General features: G+C 40.3%; 1 pseudogene; it reads right to left on the bottom strand.

The window, feature by feature from the left end:
- Positions 1 to 6937: 6937 nt before the first annotated feature.
- Positions 6938 to 7960, bottom strand: LOC133735690 (glucan endo-1,3-beta-glucosidase-like; annotated as a pseudogene).
- Between the last annotated feature and the right edge of the window lie 3732 nt (positions 7961 to 11692).

Consider the following 11692-nt stretch of genomic DNA (forward strand, 5'->3'; position numbering starts at 1 on the left):
ACCCAAGGAAGTCAGAGCCACCCTTCGCTCTCAAGCCATCACATTTCTCACATGGTTTGATTAGTATGCATTGCATTTGAACATAACCAAACCATACCAACTAACATGCATCATTTAATAACAATATAAGAAAATCACTAACCGAGGAGAGTCCTGAATCCTTACCTGGATTCCAATGCTTCCTCTCACGTACTCTGAGAGTCACGAACCTTCCGTTTCTCGGGTAACTGGAGTCCTAAGTTCCGACATTTCGATAGTTAATAATCTATTGAACAAGTATTTGAAATCACAACGATTAATAAATCGTACAACCAACTTTTCCTGTTTTGACCAGGAGTTGACCAAGGTTTGACTAACCTTTCCTGGTTTGACCAGGATTGACCAACTTTGACCATTGTTTGACCAATCGAGGCTGGTTCTCTAATTAACTCAAATTATCGAACAATTTCTTGAAATTGCGATATCGCCCGGATATATTAGGTGCACCAAAATTTTACTAAGGCCACCCAATATATTAATTTCTTTTATTTACTTACGACTACTTTCACATATGCACCAGCAAACCAATAACAATTTCGTCAATGAAAGATCCCAAATTTACTTAACAATTTCGTCGCATAGTAATTCGACGGAATTTACTATGGACACCCAATACTTTCCAATTTTTCATACAAGGTGTACCCAAATCTACTAAGGACACCCAAGCTTCTTAACTTGACCACTTCCACCACATAATTTCAATTCAACACTAACACCAAAACTAGAAAGTCATCAAGACACCAAACAACTAACAGCCATAACAACACTGACGGAATATCAAACTTGGTAAGCACCACCCATTCATGTCAAGACATAACAACCCATCCTACACATGCAATCAAATTGTCGAAGTGTACAGAAAAACAGAATCTTAATTTCCATCAAGCCAGACCAAACTCAGTAGCAACACTTCCGATCATTAACACGAACAAACCTCGATTCAAAGGTCGAATTATACCTTCGGAAACCGACTGAAACCTAGCCCAACACACTGCCGAGACTGGAATGGTGATGAATGATTACACGCATTTTTATGCATGTAATTATATCTAAAACATTAGAAATAAGTAAATCCTTAAGTCAATTATTATGTAATTAATCCATTTTTATTTATTTTGTAGTAAATAAGCGAGGCTGTGGATTTTGGAAGAAATTGTGCGAAAATGGAGTTAATTGGAATTACCGACAAAAAGACGAACTCCCGATGTGGTCAACTAAAGTCAAAGCCAAGAAAGAAGCATAAGGCTATTACGCATATTTATGGGTATGTGCGTGAAATTACAAGAAGAAGAGGGAGGAAATTGAAGAAAAGTGTTAATTAATCACTTATTTGATTGATTAACTATTGATTTGGTTAATTAATCATTAATTTGATTAATTAAGTAAGAGAGTTGAGCAACATTCATGCACGTGCAGATTTGTATTTAATTGGTTGAAAACCAATTAAGCTTTGACATGTGGCACCCATGGTTTAATTAAACCATGATTCTCATCTCGTCCATCCGATCCTCTTCTTCACTCACCGATTTTCTTCCCTCTCCCTCTCCTTTCTTGCCACGTGGCCTCATCTATTCCATATTCTCTGCAACCACATAGCCCAGCCACACACATATATATATACCTAACCCTACAGTAGCTGGAGGAGACCCTAACAGTAGCCGCACCAAAAACAGGGGGCAGCCTTTGGGCTGCTCTCATTCTCTTTCCCATCCTCTTCTCCTCCATTTTCTATATTTTCTTTAGTTTTATTTTAGGGATTTGAAGGATTTACTCACCCAAAGCTTCAAAGATTCATGAAAGGCATCTCCTCTACAAGATTCAAGACTTGGGTAATTGTAGGAGTTGTAATTCAAGACTAGTCATGCTAGCTTTTTAGCTAGTTGTGATTATTCTTGTTTTCTCCTACACTTCTCTTCTCTTTTGTATTTGAATTTTGTAATTTTGATGTCTATGATTATGGGTTGTGAGTAATTTTCTTGTTGGGTTTTAGGGTTGTGTCCCTAACCCAAATTTTGTGTAAAAGATGTTTAATTTAATGTAATGATGCAATTTTCATATGATGGATGCTTATATCTATTTTTGTTGGGTTAAAATGCATGTCTAGGAGCCTAGTCAACTCTAGGGTGTGTATTTTGAGCATGTCTAGGATGGAGTTAGGGGCTTGACTCCCTCTAATTCCTAAGCTAGAAACCTTCAATTTCGTATTCGAGGGGTTATAAGCATGGTGATTTACACCCGTTGCATGATTGCGCGGGCGGGTCGCTTAGTAGTCTAATTCCTCGATCTCTATGCCTCTTGATGTGAATTAGTGACCATTGAACCGGCTCTAATTCATGCTAAGTGAGTCCCTACGGCCCTTGAACCGGAGTAGGAATACCATGAAAGGGAATTTCGGTCCTTGAGCCTTGAACCGCCTTGGATACGACTACCGCCAAAATAGGAAATATGCATCTATATTAGATTAGCTTCCGACACATGAAATTGGGTGAAGGAACCTCCCTAACACCCGACATTCCCATTTATTTGTTTACGCTTTTATTAATTTCTTTGCATTTTTATTAGTTGCTTTACATTTGATTACATTTTGTTAATCTAAAATCAACTCCCAAATATTGAATTTCTACCTCATTGTAAATAGTCATCACTAGGCTCTTAGTTTTGATTAGGCTTGGGTGAAAACCAAAGCCGAGCATTGCTAAGGCTTGGTGCCTTAGAGTAGCATTTTTATTTATTTTATTTTCTTTATTTTTCTTTTGTTTGCTTAGTGACTTTAGTTCCGACTACCCAAGGATTGTGGGTTAGCCACTAATCCCCGTGGTACAATAAACTTTGGGCATAATATTTCCCTATCTTGACAATGATACGTACGCTTGCGTAAATGTGTATCCAAGTCAATGAACTGGTGATTCCTCGTGCTACAACCCAGAAAACTTCACAGAAACTCGCCTAGACCCGAAATCGAGTAAGAGACAAAGCCAGAAAGGCCGGGGAAGTCGCCGGCAGCAAGGAACTGCGACGGGGCCGCGAGCAACCCAGAAACCAAATTGTCAAAATCGCTCGAATTTAAAAAAACTAAGTATACTGGGGTGTAGAGCATGATGAGGAGAGGAGGTTTCATACCAAAAGCAGCTTAATCAGTAGCCAGAGTTTTCAGAAATCGCCGGAGAAAGCTCGGACCTTCTCACCGTCGTTTCTCCGTTCACAGTAGATGCATGGACGATCAGAGGCTACAGAGAGGTAGGCGACAGGGAGACAAAGACACTGGTGCCCGCGCGTCGTCGTGGGGTGGCCGGAAGGTGGCGCGACAGCCGGGTCCTCCTTGCGGGTTTCGGGTCAGAGAACTCTGGTTCTCTCTCTCGAGTTTTCTGGATCACTTCTCTGATCCCACTCATCAAGATTTATATATATAGATTGATCGATCCAACTAGTGGCCGACGGCCATGATCAAGCGGTGGCTAATGGACGGCCTTGATTGCACCGTTGATTTTCCTTTTTACTTAAAATGAATTTCTATAACTTTCCAACTTTAGAAATTCATAACAAATAGTTTCCATGTCCGAAAAATTTCCCGAAAATACTCACGGATTCGTGACATTGCGTACTTTAATATCAAGCCATTTAATCGAAGATGTAACATTGTGAAAAATTTCGAAAAATAATCCCAAGCATCTTGCTTATCACCGGGATTATAGATTAAATATCGAATAACTCCACTTGACAACCTTAAATATTTCCGGGGCTCACATAAACAAAAAAAAAAATTGAGCCAGCCGTGCCGCCCTATGTGTTCCTCACCAGCGACAAACAGAGGCCTCCTCCCCCTCCCTTCTCTCATAATTCATGCAAGGTAAATAAGATGTTTGCTATTTGTCCATGGTGTGCCATTAGTAAACACCCAAAGGAGACCGTAGATAATCTCCTTGTACGATCCAAAAATATTTATGAATGAACCAGATATCCCAGGTAGATTAAAGTGAAGAGAACTACTGAAGTGAGATAGCTTATTAAGAAACTGTCAAGCAGTAATGGACGATACAATCAAATATCATGTACAAGTAAAAGATCGATGGATCAATCTCAGATTGCATGAATATGAAAGTAAGTAATGACAATAGGTTTTGTCGATGTCACGACTTGAAAACTTGTGTATGTTTCTAATTCTCCAATGATAATCTAGTAAAAACTTCAACCCATAAATCCTCAAATTAAGAATTTCTCATTACCACATCAATTGCGATGCTATAAAGCAATTTCATAAAAATACAAGGTTTGGTTCATCCATTTACGGTGACCAGCGAATCCTTGGTCTAATGGTTTAGCTATTGGTGAGAGTGTATTATGTACAAAGAGAGAGAGAGAGAAAGAAAAAGAGTCGCGGAGGAACTGATTTATCATTGTTGGCCAAGAATATGGTGGCAGCGATTGATTCGGTTGCAAACGATGGTGGCGCTTGGTTGTTTCATGAGTCATTTGGGATTGTGTTTTATTTTTTTGGAAAAAATATAGTTTTAGTCTAAACTTTCGATTGATTGACACTTTGGTCACTCATGTTTATAAAATCTCACTTTAGTCACTCAAAATTTAACTCCAACTATCACTTTAGTCCACCGGTGAATTTTTCCAATAAAAAAAGTCACATGACGCCTCTCATGCCATTTTTCAAGGGTTATTTTAAGATGTTGAAGAGATGTGAGACCTTTGGTTTGAATATAGGTTGAAATTTTCTGAAATTATAGGACGAAAATAACCCTTAAAAAATGGCATGTTAGGTGTCATGTGACTTTTTTTATCGAAAAAATTCACTGGCGGACTAAAGTGATAGTCGGAGTTAAAGTTGGGTGACTAAAATGAGATTTTATAAACATGAGTGACCAAAGTGTCAATCAAGCGAAAGTTGAGTGACTAAAACGATATTTTTTCTTATTTTTTTCTCAATACATAATCCATTTTTCAATTTTTTTATGTTTAATAAAGAAATGTATTTTATTGCTACACAATTGCCACATCATTTATTAAAAGGGAGAATTTTTTGAACAGTACATGAACTAAAGGTCACTGTGAATTAACGTTCCTCACTTTACACTAATTACATTTTGGTACCTGGACTATAAATCCCGACCCACTTTTGGTACACGCCGTCAATAACTCCATTAGTTGGCATGCCACCTCACATATTTTGAAGGGTAAAGCTGTCACTTGACTATTCACCTTTAGAAAGTTAATTTTTTTTGGCTTTGGTTTTCTGGGTCGGTAAACCATGGATCGAAGATGAGAAGGTGAAGAGGTCCGTCACCAACCCAAACCCGCAGTTTTTTAAACCCAACCCTCAACCCTCTCTCCCATCTCTTTCTCTTCTCTCTCTCTAAGATCTCAGACGGCGATGGTTTCTGTGAACCAAGACAACGTCCCAGGGGCCACATGCACTGGTCCGTTGAAGAAATCTCAGGCGCTGGCGAAAACCGCTGATTCACAGTCGATTCTCAAAAGGTGAATCCCAAATTTCGCATACTCAATTTCTTAGGGTTTTGCTTGCTTGATTGATTGATTGTGGGTCTTGGTTTCCAAGGTTTCTGATCTTGATTTATATGTTGCCATCGCCGCCGCGAGTTTGAGGGTCCCGTCAGTTCACGATGGTGAGGAAGAGCAGAAGCAAAGCGGTGAGGATCGAGGCAGTTCCGGTGTGAAATTAGATTACCGGCCTTCTGAAATTCTAGCTCATCGAATAATTAAGGAGCTCGAGTCCTCTTCTCCTACTTCTGTGTTGATTGCTTGCTTGGATTGATTAGACTGAAATAGAAAGAAGCTTTGGGAAGGTGGTCAATGCCAGCGACAGAGACGAAGAGCTCACTCTGTTTCTTGAGATGCGACGGCGTGACAAAGACAAGGAGAAAACTGGAACTTTTTGCGATTTCCAAGCAAGAACAGCGGCGAGCTCGATGCTGCTCCTCCGCTTGCTACGACGGCGTTTTGGGTTGTTAAAAGCTTCAGTCTTTTGTTACTCTCAGTTAGCTTTTTTTGGTGTTGATTTTGATGATGGTTTTGTGCACAGTGAGTGAATGTGTATTTGGTTTTAGTTTTGGAAGAGTGGTTTGTGTTTTGGTGAATGTGTTATGGTGTTTTTGAATTAGTAGTGTATTCTGTGATTGGTTTGTTCAGCTCAAGTTATTTGGCTTAGTTGAACATGAAGAACATAGGAGCATTTGATTTCTAGATATTGTCGGTTGCTGGTTGTAGGCAGAGAGAGAGAGAGGAACGAGAAAGGGGCAGATGATGGTGAGATGGGCAATGGCAGAGAAGAAAAGGGAGAGGTGGGTGGCTGTAGGAAGAAAGAGAAGGCATGGTGGTGCTTGCGATGGTGATATGGTGAGAGAGAGAGAGAGAGAGAGAGAGAGAGAGAGAGAGAGAGAGAGAGAGAGAGAGAGAGAGAGAGAGAGAGAGAGAGAGAGAGAGAGAGAGAGAGAGAGAGAGAGAGAGAGAGAGAGAGTGAAAATACCAAAATACCCTTTAAAAAATGAAAAATTACATAAGGTTAACGGAGTTATTGACGGCGTGTACCAAAAGTGGGTCGGGATTTATAGTCCAGGTACCAAAATGTAATTAGTGTAAAGTGAGGAACGTTAATTCACAATGACCTTTAGTTCAGGTACTGTTCGAAAAATTCTCCCTTATTAAAAATATAAGAACCGTTGGATGTAGTTAAATCTAAAGGCTAATAAATAGTGTAAAAATATGTGTAAATTTATGTGTCCCTTGAACCGGACCCTACTAATGAATTATCAAGATTCGAAATTATGAGTAGATAAATGATTGTTACAAGATTTTATTAGATATTGGAATTTATATTCTGTTCACTGAATCATGATTTTGCTTAACTGGAAATCAAGATAGAAGGTTTTGTTCAAGGAAATACATCATAAACAGGTTGCATGTTGGGATAAAAAAGACCATAGTGTTTTTCGTCCTCCCCATTAGGTTTCTGGTTCTCATTGAACATGGCAAAAATAAACCCTTCAATGTTTTCACCAGGTCTTCTTGGTGTCCCTTCCTTTTTAAGGATATGATTCATGAAATTCTTGTTATATGTGGCTGCGAGTTGTGGAGTGCTGATATTTCCGCTGCCATCAGAAGGCCAACCACTTTCAGCCACCGCAACTTTGACATTTCCGCCGCCTGCTTTCTCCATCGCTGCCACGAAAGAATCGACCATGGCATCAAACAGATTGTGGTAGCTGTATGCTCCGTCTTGCACCACCGTGTCTGTTGCAGTGAATTGAGCATAGTCTAAGCGAACACTGCCAGGGTTTGACAATTGTAGGCAAAGTAAGGATACACATTGATCATAAGGGGAGAATCGGTTGATGCTAAAAACTCAAGAATGCCGGACATTACACTACTAGAGTCTGATGTGAATGCACCACTCGAAGGTGGGTATGAAGATCCTAGGATAAATGTTGACACATGTGGTCACCTTAATCCCTTTGTCACTATGTTGTGAAACAACTTCATTACCGGCAAGATATTATTGATGCCTACTGACCCGGGAAGGTCGGGCTCGTTACCGACGGCGATGTAATTGATGTTACCGTCATTTATATAAGGAGCTACATTGTCGTTGAACCATATATATGTCCACAGCAGCTTGGCCTGTTGCCAAATGCGCCAACTCATCGTTTGGAATGCCTATCGTGACACCGATTCCACTCCCTTTCAGGGCATCGAGCGCTGCATGGTTAGGTTCGAAGAGCCTAATTTTTGCAATGCCGTGTTTTTTGTAGAGATTGATAACATCTGTTGCTGCAGGAAGGTCATTTCCCTGCGTCCCATAGCAAACACCTATGTCTAAAGCTCCCACACGGCCTACATGGTTGTCAAAGCTTGCTAAAACACACAGAATGAGTGCAATCCAATCGAGTACTGCCATTTCTTTTTCCTCGAGAATTAACCTGAAATAAATTAGTGCAAGAGGATAATTTTCTTAAATAACTTTGAAATGCACAGTACGAATATTAAAATGAGGTATTTTCTACCATGAACAACTTGAACCTTTGGTGATGGGTTAAGCTCCATTCTGCACATATATTTATATACTAGTATTCAATTAATGTGCCTGTTTTGAGACTTGGATTTTTTGGATTTTGCATATCCTGCCTTTCTATATCTATGATGCTTAATGTTGCATGTAATTTTTTTTCTTTTGGACGAAAATGTTGCATGCAATCAAGATGTAAACTTTTCCTCAGATTTTCTTCTATGCTAATATTGCCTCTTCTATGCTAATATTGCCACCAAGTAAAAATGTCAATTAATATTGATTTTATACTTCTATCAGTTTCTTGCAAAGGAAATAGTACGACATTCAAGATTCGACTATCTAATTACACAACGTATATTGCCCACAGACCAACAGAAAAAGTTCGCAGCGATCTACTTACACAACGTATGCCCACTGATTCGAGTATCTACTTACAAAACGTATGCCCACAGCCTATGCGCATTAAACAGAATCAAGAGATTAAAGATAAAGAAACAAAAAAAGGAAAAAGGAAACCACCAAAATGATATGACACCAAGTTTAATGACGCTCGCTCACATGTGAAACTTAACTACCAAGTTATCTTCAGTAAGGAGTTCCTGAACAACACTTCCCGCACAACATGCGCTTGCAAGAGACGACCCAAAATTGTCCCAAGATTAGAATCCAAACAACATAATTAATCGTCTTTGAATAAGGAAAAAGGAAAACCACCAAAATGATATGACACCAAGCTGATAGTAAACGTAATGACACTCACATGTGAAGCTGCTAAGTTATCATTAGTAAGGAGTTTCTGAACAACATTTTTCGCACAACCTGTGCTTGCAAGACCAGCCAAAATTTTCCCAAGATTAGAATCCAAACAACATAAATTATCTTTGAATAAAGTAAAAAGTAATGGGTCAAATACGAGAAAAAAGCCACACACACAAAAAAGAAGAAAAAGAAGAAGAAGAAGATGGAAATGGGCAGTGCAAATGACATAACCGAATTGTTGGTGCCAATTTCGGCATCAACGAGTCAACGGAAGTTCCGTTGAAATCCAAGTGTAAAGTGGTGGGGTTGTTTTCTTCAAGTGGGCCTATCTTTTCCTTCGATTAGTTTGACTACGTGAGTAGCCCTGGTCGTCCACTTGTGACTGAAGGTATGCCCTGGTGGTCCTGTGCCTAGCCTTGGTCGTTCGCCTCTTGTGACTGAAGGTATGGCCTCGGGCTTCCTTCACCTGATGCTGGGCCTCCAAGCTACCTTGTTTGGTGAAACTGATAGTCTCGTCTCGGACTTCCTCCACCTGATGTTGGGCTTCCAAGCTCCTTTCTTGGGTGGAACTGATGGCCTCACGTCGGGCTTCCTCCACCTGATGTTGGGCTTCCAAGCTCCTTTCTTGGGTGGAACTGATGGCCTCACGTCGGGCTTCCTCCACCTGATGTTGGGCTTCCAAGCTCCTTGTTGGGTGAAACTGATAGCTAGTCTCGTCTCGGACTTCCTTCACCTGATGTTGGGCTTCCTCCACCTGATGTTGGGCTTCCAAGCTCCTTTCTTGGGTGGAACTGATGGCCTCATCTCGGACTTCCTCTACCTGATGTTGGGCTTCCACCACCTCGAGTTAGTGGAGCTCTATGGAAAGGACTATGCATTTTGGCATAGCTTTCGGAGAGAAGAGAAAGTTGAAATCCTAGGTGGGGTAGTGGTGTAAGATCTTGGATGTGGGGTTTATCTTCTCTCCATAGGGTTGACTGGTCGATTCAACATGGTGCTGGCCTGTCAGGCTCCGATGATCAAATCAGAAAGTGACAAGGAGGAGAAGTTTTTTTGGAAAGTGATTCAGAGACCCCGAATGAAGGAAGAGTCATTCTTTTTATAGGGCTTGGAGGTGGTTGAGGTACACTGTTGGAGTATGGGCTTGGCCCCGAAAATAAGGGTGTCAGCTCCTTTTCTGACATGCCATCAGCATGGGTTTGGTCGAGTGGGTGGCAGAGTGGGTGACAGATGTCACCATTTTATGGTCTCTTCTAATCACATCATCTTCAACCCACGTCCGTGGCCATGCTGGTCATGGGATTGTGACACTTGTCCAATTAGGTAAGATTTGCTCCTTGATTGGTGCTCCATGTCTCATCATGACGATTACATGTGCGTGAGCTTGGAGGTCGAGGCTTTAGCCTTGGAGCTCGTGGTCATGACCCTTAGAGGTCGAGGCTTCTAAGCTTAGGGGTCGAACTCTTGGTCTTGGGGGTTGAGACTCTTGGTTCCTTTGGACTGTGATATTCTAGTAGTGAGGTCGTGATATGCTTTTGCCTTGCCATCCAAGATGGTGAGTCAATCACATGGTGACCGTCCAAGACTTAAGAGGTGGAGATCCAAGGTTGAAGACTTGGAGTACCAAAGTGAGGCATCTCACTAGTCATGATTATTTCCATCTTAGGGTTATCTTTTCTTTCTCGATGAAATGTTTAAGTGCGTTGAAAGGTCAGAGTCCTACGTGGACTCTTTGACATTTCAACGCGTACCACATGGAATGGGTTGAAAAGTCAAAAGTATTTGTCGAACCAAATTATGACATCAACACGAATTCACAATCATCAGTCGTGATTATTTAGTGTAGTACCATAAGTTTAAATTTGTATGTGATGGATCATGATTGTCTCAAGGACAATGTATTATTCAATATATTAAAAAACCTTACCTGTAACTCTGCAAGAGACAAGTTATGGTATTTGTGGGTATCTCATTCAGTCATTTACAACTATTTGAACAAAAAATTACAATTATTTGAACCAAAATTACAACATTGAGAACAAAAGTTACGATATTCATTTACACTATTTATATATAGTTAAACAAAAATTACAACATTGACAACTAATTTGTTCAAAAGCTTGTAACAATGTCGTAAGAGGTGTAATTACCATTATTAGAACTAAGATTACACAAAATAGGACTCAACATTACCACTCTGACAACAAATTTGTCGTCACTTTTGTAAATGTGGGTATGAGATACCCACAAGTACACTAGAATTTCCCGCTTCTGCAAGCTTAAAAGATAAATTGCCAATACAAACAAAGAACGACAAAGAGAACAAATGGTAACATCGACACATAGAAATGGACAACTGACAAAATTTAGGCCAAAAAACCTTGATTACATAGCCTCCTTTAAACTCATAACAAATTTCAGATAAAAAAAGAATGAGAAAGTAAATTCGAGAGATTTTAAAAAAATATACCTGGAGAAGTATTGTGGCAGGGAGGGCTGTTTTGGAGCACGGGTTACATTACCAGGTAGGGAATGGACAGTCCATTTCAGTGTGGAAGGATAAGTGGATGTTGGTGCCTCACAGGTTTCAGCCCTTTTCCAAAGCTTTTGAAGGGTTGGAGGATTTGAATGTTGGAGATTTGATTGATCAGGAGGAGAAGGTCTGGAATGTACCATTACTTTCAGAGTTTTTTACTCAAGTGGAGGTGGCTTCGATCGCTAGTATCCCCCTGAATCTAAGGGAATCAGTGGACAGACATGTGTGGCATTATGACAAGAAGGCGGTGTATTCTGTCCGAAGTGGTTACTATGTGTTGCGTGATGCAAAAACAAGGGATAAGCGAGCCTCTACCTCCAGCGCTA

The sequence above is a fragment of the Rosa rugosa genome, chromosome 1, assembly GCF_958449725.1.
Source record: "Rosa rugosa chromosome 1, drRosRugo1.1, whole genome shotgun sequence".
NCBI lineage: Eukaryota > Viridiplantae > Streptophyta > Magnoliopsida > Rosales > Rosaceae > Rosa > Rosa rugosa.